The sequence below is a fragment of the Cricetulus griseus genome (genome assembly GCF_003668045.3).
Source record: "Cricetulus griseus strain 17A/GY chromosome 1 unlocalized genomic scaffold, alternate assembly CriGri-PICRH-1.0 chr1_0, whole genome shotgun sequence".
NCBI lineage: Eukaryota > Metazoa > Chordata > Mammalia > Rodentia > Cricetidae > Cricetulus > Cricetulus griseus.
Genome location: NW_023276806.1, coordinates 121,843,709 through 121,859,583, shown reverse-complemented (window position 1 = coordinate 121,859,583; position 15,875 = coordinate 121,843,709). Strand labels below are relative to the sequence as shown.

Below are 15,875 nucleotides of genomic sequence, written 5' to 3'. Positions count from 1 at the left end.
TAGCTGTCCTGGAACTCACTCTGTAGACCAGGACGGCCTCGATAAGTCAGTGTTCTTTGTATAACAGCCCTGGGTGTCCTGGAACTTGCTCTGTAAACCAGGCTGGCCTTCAACTCACAGAGATCCACCTGCCTCTGCCTCCTGAGGGCTGGGATTAAAGGAGTTTGCCAATACCATCCAGCTTTATATTTCTTCTTAAATGTCTAACACCTGCTTCCCTTGTGTTGTGATCTAGTTTGCACACAAAGAACCCCATCCCACACACTCACCACCAAAGTCCCATGTATCTATAGGCTTGGTACCCAGCTATTGGTGTTCCTGGGAGGTGACTGAACACTAACCCCAGTGACTGATTAATTTATTGATAAATTCATGGCTACTAAGAGGTGGGGGCTGGTTAGAAGAATTGAGTCCCTAGAGGGATGACTTGGAAGGAGTACCTTGGCTCCACAGTTCCCTTTCTCCTTCTGCTTCCTGGTAGTTATCTCCACTGCCTTCTCATGCATGACTACAGGAACAGTGGTGGCCATGCTGCTGTGTCTGCCCTGGTCCCTAGCCACTGCACTTGCCTGCCATCCTTACCTCCACCTCCACCAAGGCTGTTCCATCCAGGACCTGCTCTGCATGCTGCTTCTCCAGCGAGAAGGCAGTCTGATATCCAAGGCTGGTCTGAAGAGAGATGGCCCCAAGAAAACATCCAAGTATGAGATTCCTACCAGATGGGAGAGAGATAGAGACACAGAAACAGAGAAATTTAACTGTTATTTGAAAACAATAGTGGACCTGTCTGTCTCTCTTAGTTTCAGGTAGGCATTGCAATGTTTAACTGGGCCAAGATCTGAGGTCTTATGTCTGTACTTTTTTTTTTTTTCCTTATCCGGAAGAAAATCATTAATGAGAAATAACGTATAAATAACATCTCATATGATTTTAAGCCTAATGTCCAAGGAGTGTGATACCTTAAACCATTAAGAATCACACCAATCACTTTATTCTTTGGACATCTTCCTCCTGAGTGTTTAAGATGATACAGGTAGCTAAAATGAATCTTTTTTAACTGTCAGGATCTCTGTAGAATCTTGTTGTCATGGGTCATGGGGCTTGGGAGGAACCTCTGGCTCCTCTAACCTCCTTTTGTTTTCTAGTTGTTCCATGCATGTGAGATTAACCCAAAGGCCTTGCTTGATCATGGCCTCCCTTGAGGCACAGAGGAGATTTTTCCTCTATATTGAAACCCCTCTGTGTAAACTGGACACTTCGAGAGCTCGCCAGGCGGGCTCTCTGCCTCCCAACAAGAGAATGGGTGTTTCCCCATGGTTGCAGAACATTTAGAGAGATGCCTCAGAGTCCCCTGGGAATACTGGACCTTGGAGAACTGGGGGTGGGGGCTGGTGTGTGTGTGTGTGTGTGTGTGTGTGTGTGTGTGTGTGTATGTGTGTGATCCTCCCTGTTAATCCCTCTTATCACATTAGTATAGCCTCCAAATCTGATTATTGAACAGCATTTTCATACTTTTAACTACTGTGTAATATTTAGATAAAACCAAACACTTAAATTCTCTTTGACTAGACATGCATTTTTTTTCTTTAAGCTGGTCCTTTATTTTGGAAACTATTCCAATAACTCCTTTGATTTAAGCAGAGTTTGACTTCAGTGCTTTGAACCATGACGTCTAACGTGCTTTGTTCAGACACTTGTAACTTGTTTAAACTTTCCAGCGATTCTCAGAAAGCATCCAGCCATCGTATGGGTCATAATAACATTAAAAAATGAACAGTCAACAGGCCTACACATGACAACTGCAAGGTGGGCCAGCTGATGTGACAGCAGTTGTTTATCTTGGAAGATAGTATTACCTAACGCCACTTTAAAGGAAGATCAGGACACATAATCCCTCCAATTCCAGGCCATCCTGAAAGCCCTCCCCCCCGCAAGAATCCCTATACAAGCCCACCTCCTGCTCAGTCCCTCCCGCTGCTTCTCCCCAGCAGAGGCAGCCACCCTCCTGTGTCTCTCCCAATAAATTTCTTGTGAGAGGTTTGGAATGCAGTGTGACTTTGTGGTATTCCTCGGCTCCCCAACTGCCAGGATACCTTTCCCCTCAGACCATAACACCTTCATTAGGGGAATCTTTCCCCTTAGAGCTATAGCATTTACACTAGTGATTTGCAGAAATTGAGAAGGTAAAAACTGACCACAGTTATAATCAGATCACAGGAAAACCAAAGTCCAGCAGTGACCAATATCTGGATCCACTCCTGATCTTCTGGGCTTACACAGCCCTATTTCTCCCTGCCCTCTACAGCATATATAGCTCTCCTCATATGCTCAGCCCAGCTTCATTACACAGCTGCTGATGTGTTTGGTAGCCATCCACAGTTAAGGACATAAAAACCAGCACCACATGGGTGGCCCTTACACATTACCAGCCTGAGATGCAACCTTAGCCCTCAATCGACTCCCTCTGTGTGCCGACCCTGAGGAAACACTGTAACACGATTTAATAAAAGATGCAGAGACTAGGATTCAAACTTCAAGCTAAATATCAGAAAAACAAAGCAGCTAGCCACTAGCTTCTTACCTCTACCTCAGGCTGAATCCACACAGGAGCTCTTCACCAAGCCTCAAACTGCTGCTTCTCCTTAGTGTGGCTAGAGAACGAATGCTCCTACTGAATCTGTTCCTGTCTTAAATACCTCTCATGAGTCCTGGGATTAAAGGCATGAGCTCTGTTACTCTTTTAGACTGATTCGTTCTTGTGTAGATCTGGGTGGCCTTGGACTCACAGAGATCCATCTACCTCTTAATCCTGAGTCCTAGGATTAAAGATGTATATCACCACCTCCTAGCTTCTGGCTGCTGAGAGTAAAGGTGTGTACCTGACTTCTAAGGCTGGTGGCTGACTTTGCTTTTCTGAATCCTCAGTCAAGCTTTAATAAATCATAAATAATATATCACTACAAAGTACTTTGGATATTTCACTTCAACAATATTAATCTCTTTCCTTCCACCACACCTACCCATTGTAGAGACAAGGTTTCTCTGTATAGTCTTGCCCTGGTACTACACTCTGTAGACCAGGCTGGCCTTTATTTACAAAGATCATCCTGTTTCTCTCTCCCAAGTTCTGGGATTAAAGGCATGCATCACCACTGCCCAGCCTCTGCCTTGTTTTTAACAAAAACTGGCTATTCATAGACATTTTCCCTTCATCTCACTACACAACCATGAAGCCAAGTATTACCCTAGTTTTTTTGTTTTTGTTTTGAGACAGAGTCTCATATAACTCACACTGGCATCATTCATACACACAACTATATATAATACCACACTAACTAAAGTTACAAAGAGTCAGACCCTCTAAGAACTTCATTTAAAGCTTTGTTTTAATGACTACCCAGGAAATTTCTGTCAATGATTTTTTTAAAATATTAGCATTTTCCAATTAAATTGTCACACTTCCAAGTTGGTTATGCTATAGCATCTTCTCACCTGTCACCCTTTCCTATAAGCACGCTTTAGACATTATAATCAGAGTGAGCCAGAAGAAGCTGTTTTGCACACTGCAATTGTCAGCAATTAGTATAAGAATCTTCGATTTAGGGGGTGGGGTGGGAGGGAGAACTGGGGTTGGAATGTAAAATGAAATCAAAAAATAAAAAAATGGAAAAAAAAGAATCTTCGGTTTATTCATGTAGATCATTAGGCTCTTGATCACTTGACATTGATTTGCAGGACAGCAAGCACAGCGCTGGTGCTTCACTGGGCTCTCCCTTGGTGGAGCAAAAGGGAAGGAAATCATTATTTCAAATCGGGTAATTTGGTTACCAAAATGTTAGCTCAAGGAAGAAATCCTCACTCAGTTCACTGGTCTCATTTTTTTAATTTACTGATGACCTTTACAAAGGCCAACAACATAGAGGCCACTCAAGGTCAGCTAACTTGAAAGTGGCAAAACCAAGGTCAAAAGGCTCAGTTCTATTAATCTATTATCTTACAGTATGTATACAGAAGCACCAATATACTTATCCATTGTGTGTGTGTGTGTGTGTGTGTGTGTGTGTGTGTGTCCTTTTGTTGTTGGCATTGTTTTTCTGTTTCTGGAGACAGGTTTTCTTCATGTAGCCCTGGTTGTCCTGAAACTGGTTCTATAGACCAGGATAGCCTTGAACTCAGGTATTCATCTGTCTCTGCCTACAGAGTGCTGTGATTAAAGGCATGTGCTACCACTGCCCTGCTAAGTTTTACATTTTTTAAAAAATGGGCTAAAGGGCCTGGAGAGATGAAGAGATGATCTGTCACTCGCTTCTGCAGACAGCAGGCACACACATGGCATATATTCACACATACATACACATAAATTAAAAAGGTAAAAATGGACAGGTGTGGTGACTTACAGCTGTAATTACAAGACTCAGGAGGCTGATACAGGAAGATTGCCATAAATTCAATCCTAGTCTGAACTTCATGGTGAGTCCCAGGCCAACCTGGGCTACAGAGTATGGCCTTGACTCTAACAAACAAAAATTATTATTCAGCAGGCTGAGGCAGGAGGATCAGGAATTAAAGGCCAGCCTAGCAGTTTCTCAGAAAATTGGGAATCAATCTACCTCAAGATGAAGCAATGCCACTCTTGGGCATACCTAAAGTATGTACCATCATACCACAAGGACATTGGCTCTACTATGTCATAACAGCATTGTACATAATAGCCAGAAACTGGAAACAACCTAGATGTCCCTCAACCAAAGAATGGATAAAGAAAATGTGGTACATTTACAAAATGGAGCACTACTCAGCAGTAAAAAACAATGACATCTTGACATTTTCAGGCAAATGGAACTAGAAAAGAAACATCCTGAGTGAGGTAACCCAGACCCAGAAAGACAAACATGGTATGTACTCACTCTTAAGTGGATGTTAGGCATGATGCAAAGGACAACCAGGTTACAATCCACAGCCCCAGAGAAGCTAAGTAAAAAGGAGAACCATAATAGGGGCACACAAGGAGAGCCCCAGGTAGGGGAAATAGTTAAGATATCCTGAGTAAACTGGGAATCGGGTAAAAGGGAGGGGATGGGGAATGGGAACATGAGGTATCCAGATGGTCAAAGTTGGGGGAGGGACTGAGAGGAGAGCTATAAAAGAGGTATCATGATAGAGGGAGCCATTATGGAGTTAGAGAGATACCTGGTGTTAGGGAAATTCCCAGGAATCCATAAAGATAACCGCAGCTAAGACTCCTAGCAATAGTGGAGAGGATGCCTGAACCAGCCTTCCCCTATAATCAGATTAGTGACTACCCTAACTCCCATCATAGAATCAACTTCCAGTAACTCATGGAAGAAGATGCAGTGATCCACAGAGAAGCACTGGACTTAGCTCCTGGAGTTCAGTTGAAGAGAAGGAGAAGGGATCATATAAGCAAGGGCTGTCAAGATCATGATGGGGAAAACCACAGAGACTGGCAGCTCATGGACTCTGGACTGACACCTGGGAAACCTGCAGGATGGTGAGGGGGAGGGAGGAAGATCAAATCAGACCACTGTCAAGTTCCTTTTTATTCCCTGGGAGTTTATCTTTTTGTCACCTGACTAGGCTTCTCTTTTTCTTTTTACCCCCTTTTCTTTTCTTTTCTTTTCTTTCTTTTTTCTTTTTTTTTTTCTTCATACTTCTGGTTCAACCTAGAGCCACCCATGTGGCAGGCAAACACTCTACCACTAAGCTATATTCCTTTGCACAAAACTGTTTGCTTTCTTGAGTCTCACTAAATTGCTCAGGCAGGATGTAAACTCACTCTGGAACCTTCAGTTTTCCTGTTGCTCGAGGCCTGGCTGTACCTGACATGAATTTCCCCAAGAACTGACCCTGTGCAGGGCAGTGGTGGTTGCAGGCCTTTGATCCTAGCACTCAGGAGGCAGCGTCAGTAGGATCTCTGTGAGTCTGAGGCCAGCCTGGTCTACAAAGTGAGATTCAGGACAGCCAGAGCTAAACAGTGAAACCTTGTCTGGGGGGGAAGGGGGGGCGGGGAAGAACTGACCCAGCTCGTGAGAACATTATTGAATCTTGTGGCAGAGAATGTGCAGAGGAGTGGCCTGGGTGTAGGAACTCACACCACCTGGAGTCCAGTGACAATAGGATCTGGAAGAAGTTGCAAATCCACAGGGTAACACATAGCACCAAAGCACCAGGCACCACGCACAAGGTGTGTGAGATGCCAAGTGCCGGAAAAGTGAACAAATACCACATTGTGAACAACAGTAGTGCATCAACAAAAACCTAAAATTCAGGTGAGGCAGCAGGGTGGATGTGGTGGCATGACCTTGCAGTCTCAGCACTTGGGAGGTAGAGGCAGGGGAATCAGGACTTTAAAGTCCTGAGACCCTGTTTCAAGACATTAACACACACACACACACACACACACACAAAATAAAATAAAATAAAATAAAATAAAATAAAAAAATAAAGTAGCCGGGCAGTTTTCATAACACTGCAAAGGAAACGAGCACAACTATTCAGTTATTAGGCATTTACCTTCCAGATGCTGTGTGCTAGGCACTAGGAATAAAACTACAAAACACATTGATGTGACCAAATTACAATCCTTTAAAAGCAGGAGCCCATGAAGCCCAGGTATCTTCAGACTTGTTGTATAGCTAACAAAACAACCACCTTCTAAGCGAGGGGATTACAGGTGTGCACCACCATACCTAGTTTATGCTGTGTTGGAGTTAAACCTAAGGATTTGTGAAGGCTAGACAACTCTACCATCCCCAGTCTAATCCTATCACACCGCTTTCATTTTGTACAACTGGAAAACACAAAGCTTTATATCTATGCTAATTATCTGTAATAGAGAGGCAATTTTGGTTAATATATGTAAAACAGAAAATGTTTCCCTAATGAACACTAATGTGAACGTTGTGGTTCGCCACCGTTACCACTGTAACGGGAAAATGCTCTCAGTCATTATTTTCACCTTTTCTCACACCCAGTTGAACTTATTTTATGGAAGCTATTAAAATATTGGGCTATTTTCTCCTTCATTAAACATAATTTTCTTTAATTTTTCATTAACATTTTGCATGCATCTTCCTTGACGATTAAGCAGAGTCATTACGTATACTATTGTATCATTAAGATCATTATCAGTAATTTCAAATTACATTGTTTCACTGCTCCAAATTAAAATCCTTTTCTTGGTGGTGTTGATTTTTATTGTTGTTGTCTTATCCCCAGGAAGGTGGATAATGAAGGAACTGACACATCACTACTCCAGAGAAGGTGGGTGTGATGTTATAAGACCGACTGTGCATCACTTGATTTGGTCCTTTGCTGTTTTTTGTTTCTGCTTTTGGATTTTTTTGGAGATTGGTTTCATATAGCCCAGGCCAGCCTTGAGTTCACTATGTAGCCAAGAGTGACCTTGAATTCCTAGTTCTCCTGTCTCCACTTCCTCCCAAGTTCTGGAATTAGAGCTTGGCTTGTGGTGTGAGTGTTTGACAAATCTCACTGTGTTGTCCTGGCAGTCCTGGAACTTGCTATCTAGACCAGATTGGCCTCAGATTTCTCCAGTTCTGCCTCCTGGGTACTGTGTTTACAGGCATGCACCACCATTCCTGGCCTATATTGATAGTTCTTTTGGGGTTTTGTTTTCAAAAATTGTGAATATAGTAGGAATCTAGGAGAGTCACTGTATGTAGGGTAACAGTTTCATGTCTTAGTGTTTGTTGAATGTATCTGGACCTTGAAGAAATCATGTAAAGAACACTGGTTATTTTCTATGACTTAGAGTTGTTTTTCTTCAGGGTTGTTCATCCATTGCATATCTTTGATCACAAGATTACCCAGGAATGCTTGGAGGTCTTGTGTTACTGGATACTGCAGACAGAACACAATAGGACAAAAGCTTTCAAGGGTGTGATGATTTCCTTCAGATAACAGGTAGAATAAGTCAGACAGGGTTTTGATATGAGAAAGTTGCTGGATCTTAAACTCAACTTTTACGTACAGCCAGTAAAAATGCTTCTTTCTGAACAGAGGTTCAGGGTTCAGTTCTCAGAAACTGTTCCCCCTGCTGCCAGAGTTCTGGGGTGACTCTCCTTCTTCGAATGGGCCTCACAACACAGAACAACTGACATGAATGTGGATTATTTTTACAATTTAAAACATGAGAATGCAGAGTCACCTTTGTCATGCCCTGTTACTTATGTAACTTTTGGTGTCCTGTAAGTTACCAATTGTATACATCCAAGCTCTGCCCAAGAATGTTCAAAGTCTTTTACCAACTCTCCCCCAAAGCTGAAAAATTAGCAGACCTTATCTCAAAATAAAAATTTCAAAGTATAGCTAGGAATATAACTCAGCAATGAAATGCTTGCTTAGGATTCATGAAGCATTTGTACTGAAGAAAAGGTAAGCTCCAGTTTACTATGGCAAAGGCAAGAAGACAATCTGAACTTCAAAAGCAAATCTCTAAAATGAAATACTCCCCACACTTCAAAAAAAAGAAAGAAAGAAAGAAAGAAAGAAAGAAAGAAAGAAAGAAAGAAAGAAAGAAAGACAGAAGATGTTACACAGTTGAACAGGCAAGATGTGCCCACTGGGACAATAGGGGCATAACTGTTATTATGAGGTAACTAATTGCTTTCTGACTAGATTCAAGGCCTCTGCAGAATATGGAATTCATGTTTAGTACTGTAATCCTGGTCAAAAACCCATGCCTGAGGAAGTCATAGTGGGCAAAATCTGCTGTTCTTATCTGGTTCAATGATCATGTTGTCAAATTGCCTTCTAAATACTTATGTTTATACCTACAGACATGTTTATTCTCAACAGACACTTCTGGTCATAGGAACTTCTTTATGCAGTGCACAGCCAGTCAATGCAGAGACATGACTGATCACAGTACTGAAAATGACAGACTAAATGCTCCTAGCTATTCAACATGACATGTCTTTGTCAACTCTGCTCACCCTCCCCAACCCTAAGAAGGTTCAGGAATAGCTCAGGAGAAGAAAGAATATACGTCTGGAGGGGAGCTATGAAACGCTGTCTTCTGAACATGACATTGTTACCACACACACAAACTTATATCCGTGTGGTTACTGGCTATAAGATTTGTGAGAGATCAACCCAGGCAGAAATCAGGCATAGATGGGGGAAGGTGCTCTCCAGGCCCCTCCCCTTCCTGAGGAGCTGGTGGCCACTGACAGCTGCTGAAGGAGGGAGAATCTCTATTTGAGGGCATTCCCTCAAAACTGATAGTTTTCCCATGCTCCAGGGGATGACCTTACCCACACTCACAAGGATATGGACAGCACTAATTGGACTTAGTGGGTTTTCAAGAGGAGGAGGAGGAAAGGGAGGAGGAGAAAGAGGAAGACATGAAGTTGGGAGGAGTGTTATTCTTTTGTTTAAAAAGAAGAAAAGAGAAATACTGCGAGACAGACATATTGACTATAAGTTTATTATAAGGCCCGGGAGACTAAGAAGAGGAACAGGGTAATAGCTGACCGCCATGGCCGGTCGCCATAGAGAGACAGAGCGGGAAACAGAGAGACAGGAGACAGGAGACAGAGAGAGAGAGACAGGGGGAGAGAGAGAGAGAGACAGAGACAGAGAGAGAGAGACAGAGAGAGAGAGAGACAGACAGAGAGAGAGCGTAAAGGTGCAGGGGCCTATCTTTTAAAAGGGTCCTCTGCACCTGCGTGGAGACTTCTTTCCCATGGAACCTTGGGCTGACCAGGGTATTGCCTGAGTGGATTCCACCAGGTAACAGGGGCAGGCCAGCATAATGCCTGAACCTTTCATTCCCACCTCTACTTATTATTTAAAAAAGGTGGGGTGTTTAGACATGGCAGGTTAAGGAATAAGGGCGTCGAATTCTTAAGACTGCTTCCTGCTGACGTGGGGGGCGTTGACCATCTTTGGGGGACCCGAGAAGGTTGGGGTGCTGCCACGTCCTGGGGTAGCTGGTTGTTTCATTGTAGTCCAGGCTGTATGGAACTCCCTGGCGCCTCTTAGACCTGGCAAGGTGTTGACAGAGTAGAAGACAAGGTTGAGTTTAGAAAAAAAATTTTTCTTAGGTCCTGTCATTTGAGGGGAAGATTGTAAGATGAGGGAGGGGTTCCCAAGGAGTCCCAAGATGAGTGAAGGGAATTTGGGACCGGGGAAAGATTGAATATTACCTGGAGTGAATCTGACCTGTTTGGATCTGATTTGGCTCCCTGGAACTTACAAGAATCCTTAGAGTTTGTGGAAACATAAGTATTAGACATGTTAGAAGCATATTCATGTTAGAAGCAACTTGGCTGAAAGTATTACCATTTAAAAATAGATTTTCTTTGGACAATGAAAAGCATCTTAATCTTGACCTTGTAGTTATGATCATATAGTGGTATTGGTGAACTTTATTATGAACAGTAGCATGAGAAATAGAAGTCAGGAACATATTTTATTCTTTTTAGTGTCTCAACTCATTATCATCATTTAAGCCTTTATATCCTCAGGCCTTCGTAACTACATTTTCAGACTTTCATACATCTTAGACTTTCCTATCTTTACATAGATAAACCCTAAAATACCTGTTACTGGAATTTTGCTTTAAGTTAGAAAGACTATCAGTCATCAAAAGCATCAGAGTTCTTGAGAAGGATAAGATTTTACCTGAATCAATGATTAAAGAATAACAGAGACTTGCCAGCAGGCTGCATGGACAGCCATCCCCAAGGTCCTCCATCCATAGTAGCGGGCTGCAGGACAACTGCCTTCTTGCTGATAACTTGTGACCTGTGGATTAGAGACTTTGGGAAGACTCACCTACCGTTGGCCCAAGCAACGCCGGGAAAGTCGATTCCGTTGTCCTCTTGTCCATGGTCTGGAATACTTTGTAGTAGTTGAGGTGAAGGGCAGGGTTGCTCAGTGACCAGCGTTGTCACTGACTCAAGATGAAGTTTCTTCAATGTCCATCAGTCTTCTCGGAGGAAATGGGGTGGGGCCAGCAGCTGGCCTATCTCTCTGTTATAAAAAGCTTTTTAACAAAACATTTTAAATGCCATATTCTCTAGATCTCTGAGCATTTGAGGGCTGTCTGTTTAGGATCTTAGCAGTTAAGTTTGCCTTTAGTTAGAGAAAAATCCCTTTTTGTAATAAAAGATGTACCTTTGTAAACGGCTTACAGGATAGACTGAGTGGTATAAATATTTTGATAGTTTGAAATAGACCTATATGATTGTAAACTTTCATCATCATTTAAAGACACATGAGTTAAATTTAAGTTGTATAGACTTAGCTTATATTTTAAGTATAGTTAAATTATACCTTTATGACCTTAAATATTTACCAACGTTTAAAGATATATAGCAATTAGAAATATGAAACTTAGTATAGTTTAATTTAAATTGTATATAAGCTAGATAAGTATAAAGTTAAATTACAAGTACAGAGACAAGCAGTATTGGATAACAGTAAAGGTAACTAGAATGTAATCTCTGATCCATACATTGTAGCAAACAGACAGGAGATTTAAAGGGACAGAGTAGATTTAAACAGAGGGCCCAGGAAAGGCACAGTATTTAGTAAACAAGCCATGAACAACAGAGCCAGTGAAAGAAAAAGACAAAAAATAAAATAAGAAGAAAAAGACAAAAATAAAATAAAAAGCAAAAAGATCTGGCTGACAGACAGGTTTGCTGGCAAAGAACATTGGAGCTGGGCGTGCCTACAGGTAGGTCATATGACCAAAACGGCGGCAATCGTAAGCCGCTTTTGTCTGTTTACCAGCTTGTTGGATGAAACCAGAAAGGTTCCTCTATGCATTTCTCATGGGTGAGGCAAGTGGAGAACCGGCAAAAAGCTCCTCTACGGATGCACGTCTGCCCGTGGGAGTTGCCAGGGGCCTGGCCCTGAAGGGGACACAGCTGTCCCGAAACCGAAAAAGGACCCAGCAGTCCGAACTGAGAAAAGCAAAAAAGCACCGCTCCTGGAGCGGGATCCCATGCCTGACCTTTAGGAAATGCACCCAACAAGTGAAAGAAATAAAAAGTAAGATGTCAGGTGGCAGTGCTTGTCCGTGTAAGTCATTGAACTGAGTGGGCAGGCCTAAGCTAGGTCACCTGGTTATGACCAAGATGGCGGCCCCCGTAAGCACATTCTCAATTGTCAGAAAAGTTTCAAACCTCATTCATGTGAAAAAATGAAAACCAGCAAACAAACAAAACTCTCAGAGCATCTCAAGCAGACATTGCCAACCAAGAAGAAACAGAAAGAAATAGAACAATCAGGACAATGAGGGACATTCCCAGGTGAAAGAAAGTTCCCACTGGGAGGCAGAACTCCGCTAATTTACCTACTCGCTGCCAGTAACCGAAAGATCCCGTAAAAATGTATTTCCCGTGGGCAAGGCCGAAAAATGTAGATTGCCCTGTCTGAGAGCACCCGGCCCAAAACCGAAAAATGGACCCAGAGTGAACAGCGCTGGGTCTGCCCCATGGAAGCGGTCTGGGTATCTTACCGGATTGCAGAGAATAGGCAGATCAGTGAGTTCAAGAGATCCTTAGTTGGAAAGCGGCAAGTTGAGTTCCGGCATCTCAGGCTGCTGCAGGCAGGAGGGAGTGCCAGGAAAAGTGGAGATGGAAGTGGGCTATGAGTTCAGATTTTAGGATCTCCGAGATTTCCCGTGCTCCTGGCAGGAAAAGTTACAAAGAAAGACTATCCCACCAGCTAGCTTTGGGAGAGGGTCTACGGAGGGAGCCTAAACCAAGTCGGGCGCCAAAATGTTATTGTTTTGTTTAAAAAGAAGAAAAGAGAAATTGCTGAGACAGACATGGGGGCCAAAATGTTATTCTTTTGTTTAAAAAGAAGAAAAGAGAAATACTGCGAGACAGACATATTGACTATAAGTTTATTATAAGGCCCGGTAGAATGGGGAGACTAAGAAGAGGAACAGGGTAATGGCTGACCGCCATGGCCGGTTGCCATAGAGAGACAGAGTGGGGAAACAGAGAGACAGGAGACAAAGAGAGAGAGACAGGGAGAGAGAGAGAGAGACAGGGAGAGAGAGAGAGAGAGACAGAGACAGAGAGAGAGAGAGACAGAGAGAGAGCGTAAAGGTGCAGGGGCCTATCTTTTAAAGGGGTCCTCTGCACCTGCGTGGAGACTTCTTTCCCATGGAATCTTGGGCTGACCAGGGTATTGCCTGAGTGGATTCCACCAGGTAACAGGGGCAGGCCAGCATAATGCCTGAACCTTTCAAGGAGGACACGTTGGGAAGGATTTGGGGGAGAGAAATGGAGGGTGGATATGTTCATAATTTACTGTACTTGTGTATGCAATTCTCAAGAATAAAGAAAAAGTATAATTAGAAAATTTCTTCGAGGAGCTGAGAATAATGGACACCGAAGCCTGTCATCTTCCACTGATCCACAACCCTCAGTGCCAAGACACATTTAAAAAGTGGAAACAAACAAAACAGCCAGGAGCTGTTTTCTTGCTGAACACTGCAGCCCTGTGTTAGACTGTGGGAACATATTATCATAGATGAAAACGCATGAAAACTCATAACCAACCCACAGGCCAGACCTCCTGGCTTGCTCTTCTGTGGCCTACATGAGCATTGCTGTTTTTGACCTTTACTCTTTGTGTTTTTCTCACTTTCAATATTTCAATACTTGTCAATATTTTAAATATTCAAATCTCTATCTCTACCTCAGATCTCTCCTGAGGTGCAAATCCATACACTCAACTGCCTGCCCACCAGAATCTCCTTTTGAAAACACAAATTTTCAGAAGAAGAAGGAAAATACAAGTTTTTAAACTGTAGGTTTTTTGTTTGTTTGTTTTTTAAAAGATTTATTTATTTATTATGGACACAGTATTCTGCTTCAATGAGAAGGGGGCACCAGATCTCATTACAGATGGTTGTGAGCCACCATGTGGTTGCTGGGAATTGAATTCAGGACTTCTGGAAGAATAGCCAGTGCTCTTACTCACTGAGCCATCTCTGCAGCACTAAACCTTAGTTTTAAAAAGCTCTATAGTACAAAAAGGCCTTCTTCTTTGTCGTAGTCATTGTTCTATTGCTTTGAAAAGACAGCACAACCAAGGCAACTGTACTTCATGCACTTCTTAAGTCCATCAAGTCAGCTAGGCTTTTGAACTTCACGCCTATAAAAAACCAAAAACCAAAAAAACCTTAGCAAGGGTGGAAAGCAGGAGGGTCCCCAGTTCAAAGTGAGCTTCAGATACAAGGCAAGTCAGTGTCTCTAGAATCTGAAACAAACCAAATCAAAACAAAATAAAATCTGTTACATAATTTCCATCCCATCTCCAGGCTAACATCCTTTCTTCCTGACAATTAACAGTCACAAGATGAGAGTTACATCTTGTAAAATGCAAATCTGAAGGCAGTACCCAGTCCCTAACCCTCAAAGCAATTCAATCTGCACAGCTTGGCAAACAAGGCTCACTCACCTCCCCATCTGTATGTCTCCTCGCTCCTGTGGCAAAGGGAAAAGCACTCTGCCCTGACTTTGTGGGTTATCAGAGCACAGGAAGGAACAGCTTTCCAATGGAGGAAATTTAAGTATACTGATTTATCAGGATTCTCTAGAGGAACAGAACTGACACATAAAATGAATACATATATATGTATGTTTATGTGCGTACATATACCCATATAAATATATACATATATGTTACATACATGATTTATTAGAGTGGCTTACAGGCTGGGGGTCTAGCGGGTATGATGATAGCTGCATCCCAACAGAATATCCAAGAATTCAATAGCTGTTCAGTCCACGAGGCTGGATGTCTCAGCACTTCTTCAATGTATGTCAGAATCTCGAAGAAGCAGGCTTTAACACCAGTGAAGTAATTCCTCAGGTACTTGCCAGAGACAATAAATGACAGGAGAAAGTGTGGCCCAGCATTTCGGTGGATCTTCTGAGCTCAAATGATCCAATTAATTAAAACTCCCTCACAGGTGTTCCCTATTGCTTGTGGGTTTTGTTTTTTTTTTAAAATTCCAGATATAGTCAAGTTGACAAACAAGAATAGCCATCACATATGATGCTTTACATTCGCCATTTTAGGGCACTGTTTTTCTGGAATCCACACCGGATCTTGCTGATCCTGAGGAAAAACACAAACAGAACCTCTCGCCCATGCTAAAACTGGGTCTGGTCCATGCCATAGACCCGTAATTACATCTTTCCATTTGATGTATCCCTTCCAGGCGGGGGCCTGATTCTGATGCCGGTCTGCAGCAGACAGACCCTGAGAATCCAAATTTAAAAAATTTAAGGTGAAGAGAGCAAAAGATAATTGTTCCCTTGGTGTTTTACCATAGCCTATTCCCCCTTTTTGTTTTAATAAACATTCTTTTAATGTGCGATGAGCTCTTTCAACTATTCCTTGTCCTTGGGGATTATAAGGTAGGCCATGGTTTAATTGGACCTCCATCTGCTTACAGAAGGAGGTAAAAGATTGAGCTGTATAAGCAGGGCCATTATCAGTTTTTAATTGCTGAGGTTTTCCCCAGGCAGCCCACGCCTCAAGGCAATGTCCAATGACATTGCGAGCCTTTTCCCCACTCATAGGTGTGGCATGGATGATGCCTGAACAGGTATCCACAGACACATGGATGTATTTAAGAGTTCCAAATCCTGAAAAACGGGTCCATTTGCCAAATTTTCAAGGGCAATAGCCCTCTGGGATTGACCCCCACGCTAGGGAGGTGAAAAAAGGTTATGCACTGTTGACAATTCAATACTATCTGTCTAGCCTCCGCTAGGGATAGCTGAAACCTTTGTTGCAAAGTTTTTGCAGCTACATGGAATTGTTTGTGAAATTGCTGCGCCCGCTCCACAGGG

At 42.7% G+C, this 15,875-nt stretch overlaps 1 long non-coding RNA gene across 2 annotated transcripts; it reads right to left on the bottom strand.

Moving 5' to 3' along the window:
* Positions 1-13,817: 13,817 nt before the first annotated feature.
* LOC107977923 lies at positions 13,818-15,403 on the bottom strand. Of its 2 annotated transcripts, none has more exons than XR_003480417.1 (3): positions 14,705-15,403; positions 14,473-14,621; positions 13,818-14,166 (listed from the first exon to the last, which is right to left on the bottom strand). It is a non-coding gene; the product is annotated as an uncharacterized LOC107977923 (long non-coding RNA). The 2 variants fall into 2 exon arrangements; XR_004772009.1 differs by having other exon boundaries at positions 14,727-15,403.
* Positions 15,404-15,875: the final 472 nt, after the last annotated feature.